The sequence below is a fragment of the Equus quagga genome, chromosome 5 (assembly GCF_021613505.1).
Source record: "Equus quagga isolate Etosha38 chromosome 5, UCLA_HA_Equagga_1.0, whole genome shotgun sequence".
NCBI classification, from domain to species: Eukaryota; Metazoa; Chordata; class Mammalia; order Perissodactyla; family Equidae; genus Equus; species Equus quagga.
In genome coordinates, this window is record NC_060271.1 from 58804088 (window position 1) to 58810401 (window position 6314).

Below are 6314 nucleotides of genomic sequence, written 5' to 3' on the forward strand. Positions count from 1 at the left end.
CGGGATGGGGGTGTTGCTGGGGGATCTGCAAGGCCTTATTAATCCTCCCCTCAAAAGCCTGTTCAGTTCATGCAGAGTTCTAGCCGAAGCCTCAGGTTTGAGAGGGTATTGTTTCACCCGAGGCCGGTGGTCACTCTGCGTCAAGTCTACCCTAATAGGCTGGGCGTTAACAGCCCGTCCCACCTGCCCTTGCACCCAAACATTGGCGTCAGCCTGAGTTAAAGCATTTCCCGGAATGTCCTCAGTTAGGTTGGTTGGCTCATGGAGGAAGGCCACAAATTCTACTCTTTTCTGGGAACCTGAGCTTTTATTTTGTCCTGCTGCAGACTTTTGGTGGCCCCCAATTTTGCTAACAGATCCCTCCCTAACAGGGGAATTGGAACTCTGGGTACATCTAAGAGGGGGTTTTCACACTTTGGAACCCATTTCACACGTCAGAGGCTCTCGGAAATGCTTTGTTTCTCCTTTTCCTGATACCCTTTTTATATACATTCCCTTTTGGATAAAGTGCCATTTTTAGTGATCAAAACAGAGTGCATGGCTCCCGTATCAAGCAGGAACTCGATGTCCTCTCCTGCAGTATGTAAAGTAACCTGGGGCTCCTCGGAGGAAAGTTTGAGAGCTGCAGGGGGAGCCCCTTGGCCTTGGCAGTCTTCCTCTCCAGTCGGGGGTATCTGGAAGGAATTGGGCTTGTCCGGCCTCTTCCCTCTCTGGGAGGGTGCGGGCATTCCCCTTTCAGGGTCCCTCCTGCCTGCAGTAGCCATGTCCATCAGGCCTCAGCCCTACAGGCCCCTTTGTGGTCCCGCATTAGGGCCGGGGCACTCACTGTGGTGAGTTCTTCCTTCCTCCCGGGTCAGCTGGAGCAGACTGCGGCTTGACCTCTAGCAAGGTTGCCTGCGTCTTCATCTTCTTTCTTTCCTTTTCCTCTTCTGCCACATCCGGTTGTTGAAGACCTTAGAGGCAGTCTGCACCCACTGGGATGGTGGGTCTCAGGACCAATGGCCAAATTTTGGAGTTTCCTCCGGATACCAGGGGCACCCGAGACATGAAAGAGGTTCCCAGCACTGTTGGGCTGCCTTCACTGTCAGGGTTCCAGGGGAGTATTTTGAAGGCATTCCCTCAGTCTTTGCATAAAGGCATCTGGCCTTTGCTGAATTTCCCTTAATTTATTCCAGTTAACAGGGGTTTTCCTGCTGCCTCCATCCTCTTCAAGAGTGTGTTTCTAGAGTGTTCTAAGGCTGCCTTGCCCCCGCTCTCTTGGGATCCTGGTCTGGGTCTGTGGTCAGCACTGACTGGTCAGCCAGTTGCCAAATCTGGTGACTGGGCTGATTAGCATGTTGTTTATCTGCCTCTTTTCTGGCTTCAGCCAAAACTGCTGCTTTTTCTTTTCCCCTCATGGGGGTTGACAGGAGAGTCTGTACATCAGCCCAAGTGGGGCCGTGAGTGGAGACTATCCCCCTCGTTAAATTGAGGAGCTCTCCAGCGTCCGCCTGCAGACCCTGGGACTGTGCCTTCCAGTTGTAAAGGTCCGAGGTGCTGAGTGGCACACACACGTTTGTAGGTTCCCATCCCCAGCAGAGGCCTGGCGTAGGGGGAACATTCCACTTTTCCTTGGATCGTAACAAGTCCCGTGTCTGGCGGTGCTGTTGGCAAGGGAGGGAAGAAGGGTTTAGGAGTGGCAGTGGATGGGGCGTCTCCTTAGGAGCAGACTTCTGACTAGGAGGGTAAGGGGGCCCCAGTGGAGCCTGGGCGAGGGGAGCAGATGGCGTTGCTTCCCTGCCCCGTGTCCTAGTGAGTGGAAACAGGTCCTCATAGTTTGGAGGATTTTCTAGCACCAGGAAGGTATTCCCTTTTGGGGCAGGTTTAGTCTTAAATTTGGTCAATTTGTGTGTTTGCGGTAGTGCTTCATGTTGATGTAAAGCCTTGAAGCATTGTACATAGGGAATTTCTTCCCTTTTCTTTTACCTTTTGCATGAAAAGTCCAGTTATAAGATGGTATTAGATTTCAGTGACCCATTTTCCGGCTGCCTTTCCTGATTTCCTAAATTGTATTTGGGCCAAGCCAAGTATTACAAAAGAATATCCTCCTCTGTTTAGTCATGGGAGTACGTCCAAATAACTGCCAGCGATGGAGGAGGTACCTAGCGGGCTCTCCTTTGGTATGGCTGTTGTATTGCCCATGCTGGCATTACAGATTTGTTTCTAGTTCCTCAGGGACAGTTAGTAGACGCACAAATCCTGTCTTTCTAACCTAGATGTACCTAAAAGACTTTCCTACCAGTATCAGAGCTCTCTAGCAATATCATACACACACACACACACACACACACACACACAGGGGGCTCAGGGACGGACTGCTGAGCCTCCCTGCCCTGAACTCGGAGCTGCCCATGGAGATCTCTCCCTAGGTTACAGAGGTTTCCTCGGTCAGGTGTCCCTGAGCAAACTCCCCTTCAGCCAGGACGGAGATGTCCCAGACCTGTAGCTGCTGCAGCCCTGCCAGTTAGGACAGAGATGTCTTGCAGTCTTCCAGACTTTTACCTGCTTTGGCCAGAACAGAAACCAAACCTGGGAACCAGAATCTGCACAGTTTGTACCCAAAACCTTTCTTCACCCAGTTCAAGACTCTTACAGCTGATGCGTGGGTCTGGCACCAGTCACCACTCCAGGAGCACTCCCAAACACAGTGGTCCAGTGCAGCCACTGAGTTTGTCCAAGGGGGCGGCAGTGCAGGGCCAGCAAGTCAGGCGCCGAGGAGCCCCTCCTTTCACCCTTCTCCAAGTCATTAGTGGCATAAGAGAGTTAGCCGGAGCCAGCTGCTGCTGCCCATTGCTTCCCCTGTGGAGGCTGTGACAAGGGTATCAGGCTTCAGAGAAGTCCCATCTGGGTCACCAAAAACTGTAACCAAACTCAGTGGGTTTGTCTCTTGGCGAGTGCAGAGCCAAAAACTACAGCCAAGGCTGAAGTGGGTGAAGAAAAAAGTTTATTGCTTGCACAAGCAATGGAGAACACCCAGAATAGCTCCCAAAGCAGTGTCCGTCTGTGCCCCCGCAACCCCTACTGCCCAGCCTAGTGTCCGTGTAGACTTTATACACAAGAGTGCAGAGGATATGTTACACCTGTACAAACCACCGGGCTCAAGCAGGGCGCATGTGCAGGCTATTACATAACGAGTTCAGTGCAACATGCCATTACATAACGAAGTCAGGGAACATGGCTTTACAAAACGTGTCCATGGTAACTTTTGGACACTTGGAGCGGGAGCAATTTGCAGGGCTCTTACAACCTTGTAAGTTTCACTGTAAGAAGGCAACATCAACAAAACAGGGACATCAACCTCTGAAAAACAGCACATTTAGTTTTCTGCTTCTCTGGAAAACATTTGACAGACCGTGTTAGTTATTGATCAGATTCTCAGTATCCCTTGCCTTGCCTGGTTCCCAGTCACAGTGACCTTCTATGATATCCTCGTGTGGGTGGAACCTGTGAATATGACCTCTAACTATGTTATAGACCCAAACAGAGATTATCTGGGGGCTGCTAATCTAATCATGTGAGGACCTGAGAGGAGAATTTTCTCAGGCTGGTGGCAGAAGTCAGTAACTCAAAGCAGAAGGACTCAAGGCACCACTGCCGGTCTAAGATGGAGGAGGCCCCGTGAGAAGAAGTGCAGATGGCTTTAAGGAGTGGAGAGAGGCCTCAGCCGACAGTCAAGGGAAAGGGAACTCCAGTCCCACAGCCACAGGAACCGAATTCAGCCAACAGTCTGAATGAGCTTGCAGGTGGGTTCTCTCTCTCCAGCAGATAAGAGCCCAGCCCCCACAACACCTTGATTCCAGCCTTGTGAGACCCTAAGCAGAGAACTCCGTCAAGCCTGTCTGGACTTCTGGCCCCCAGAGTTGTGAGATAATAAAGGGGTGTTGTTTTCAGCTACTAAATTTGTGGTGATTTGTTATGCAGCAATAGAAAATGAATACAATATTTAAAAGAGGTGAAGAGGAAAAGTCTTCCTACTTGATTCCCTCTCATATGTTGGACATTTCTTGATAAACAAACACACGAATAAAGTGTTACACTAGCAAATCATATCCCTGGGCCTCATCTGGGATTTCTCTGCCGGAGATCTCACAGTCTTCATTGGAAGTCAGTTGGCAAAGACCTGCAGCATCTTATTAGTGTCTCGTAAAGGAACTGCTAGAATGAGATCGTAGGAGTAGCATCCCAACAGTGGATATGGGATCTTTTTCTGGAAGAGGTATTACTTTATTCTGATTCAGTCTGCTCTGAGCCTGTCAGTGTATTATTTAAGAATAATGAACAGTGTTTTTTATAGATGAAATATTAAGAGAAAAAAAGAAGTCTGCCTTTATGTAGAAATCATATAATCTGTATTGGACTTAATTTTTTCTAAACCAAAACTTATTGTCTGAGCACAGATCAGATCCTCTATGTGCCAACCAAATTTTTGTAGTTTGCGACTTTCAAAAATACCTCTCTGCTTCCAAAACATAAATTGCTCATGAAGCTTTTTATTTTGGTTTGTCCAAATTTTTGTGCTTATTTTTACTATATTGCCATAGCATTTATGTAAGAAAAGTAGAGCTGAAGGAAAGAAAATGAGGCTAAGACTGTCAAAAGGTCAGAAATTTGATTCATAATCCTACCTTAGTGTTCTAAGGGAACTTAGATAGCCAATTTCTTTATAGAAAAGGAAACTTTTGCAAGCTATGTAGCAGTATGTATAGTGTGTGAAATTGTTTGATAGTTGTAAAATTTTTTAATAATTATTAATCCTAACATATATGCCATGCTAACTGGTGTGCTTTATTTCTTTAATGTATGTGAACATGCACTGCTGTAAAGACGGCCGCCACAGTATTATTTTAAAAAGATTTGTTAGGCATCACCAATACCTCTATATAAACTTTCCTCTCCTTACCTGAGACACTCCCGCCACCGGTTTCGGCACTAACTAGATCATTTTCAAAGGCACCAACAAGAAAGACTTGGCACTCCAGAGTGTGTGTAAGTTGAAAAGTTAGAAGTCATTGTTCAAGAAAGTCAACTGAGTGTTTAATGGAAAGCACTTTGTGCCAAGCATCATTCCCACTGTTAACTTTGCAGTAAAAATGTCAAGAACAGTGGTGCTAAAATTGTTCTCAAATAAGGATTGTTTGTTGTGGGGACTATTTAATACTCTCGGGCCTTAGGGAGGCTATTTCATGTGTCAGTTGCTCCTAGTTGTTTCCTGGTATTAGTAATTAGCAAACTGCTCTGGAATCAAAGGTTTGGTTCTTTAGTTTGATTAGCATTCTGTTATTTGAAGTGCTGTTTGCTGAAATTAGGGGAAAATGCCTTTCACAGACATCCTCTCCGAGCCTGACACACGGTTGCTACAGGTGTATGGACAGCACTCTAAGGTGCACTGCCAGCAGATTCGATACTTTTCATTTCGCCAGAGAGGAATGTCTTCTAAGAAAGATTTAGGAATCAGCTGATGGAAGGTAACAATTGTTTCACTTTTTTATGGAATGAAAAACTACAGTGTTTCTCATCGACAACACTGTTTGGAGAGGTTGTCTTGTATTTGGGGATGTTTCTGGAAGCACCCCTTGGAGAAGCTCCCCGAGGAACTGCTTTTCCAGGTTGTACCAGATTGTTTTTTCTCCTTAAATGTATTGTACATATTTTCCTCACAATGGCTTCACTGGTTGAATGAGTAATAGCCGTAGTAATATAGTTTAGGTCCCTGTTGGATTTTTAAAGGAAGATTATTTATTTTCAAATTTGCTGCTATAATTGAAACCTACTAACTGGTCCCGTTCACTGTGCCTTTCATCACCGTTTCTCTGTGCCACAGCCGTTCATGTGTATTTGAAATAAAGGTGTAAAAAGCCATGTTGAATTCAAGATTCCTTCTAATAAAAATAGGTAAAACGTAATGAGTAGCAAGTTTTTTATTAGTTTTCTTTAACACTGATACAATGGTTTCTTGAACTATTTTCAGTTAGAAAACAGGAGTGGATCTTCTATGTGGGTTTTGGAAAGTCTGTACATAAAAGCCTTTGTGTAGACAGTGATTGTCAATGTCACACAGGTGCTCCTTCATGTATTACGTACACTATCTAGTTCCCAAGATAAGAGGAGCCACCACGGGCCTCTTGAGTCTCATGTAGTTTGTTTGTTGGGGGGGTTTTTTTGCATAGAAAATGCTGTTGATATTTTAGGGCCTGTAGTGATGCCTATTTGAGTTACATTACAGGCTGAGGAGGCTTTTGAAGGTTAAACTAGCAGTGTGTGGCCTGTATCGATGT